We start from the raw sequence: 319 nt of genomic DNA, 5'->3' as shown, positions 1-319 counted from the left end.
ATAAAAATACCAATGGCATATAAATTTTAAAAATTTTTAATAATAAAAATTCCCTTTTTCTGATATAGTAAAGGAATTCCTTATAAAAATTTTTTGAACCCCCCTTTACTTAAATTTTTAAAATTGGGTTATTTGGGGGGATTTACTATAATTTTAATTTTTATCTTTATAAATATATAAAAATAAAGTTTTAAGAACTTTTAGATAGGTGGGGGAAAAAATTTAAAATAGGAGGTTTTTTGGATAAAAATTATTAATTTTTGGGGGGATTTTTTAAGGTCCTTTATCCCCGGTACCATTTTATCCTTAAATTTTTTTT

Source organism: Penaeus monodon, chromosome 24 (genome assembly GCF_015228065.2).
Source record: "Penaeus monodon isolate SGIC_2016 chromosome 24, NSTDA_Pmon_1, whole genome shotgun sequence".
Classification (NCBI taxonomy): Eukaryota; Metazoa; Arthropoda; class Malacostraca; order Decapoda; family Penaeidae; genus Penaeus; species Penaeus monodon.
The sequence above is the reverse complement of the archived record's forward strand: the minus strand, read 5'-3'. Positions refer to the sequence as shown.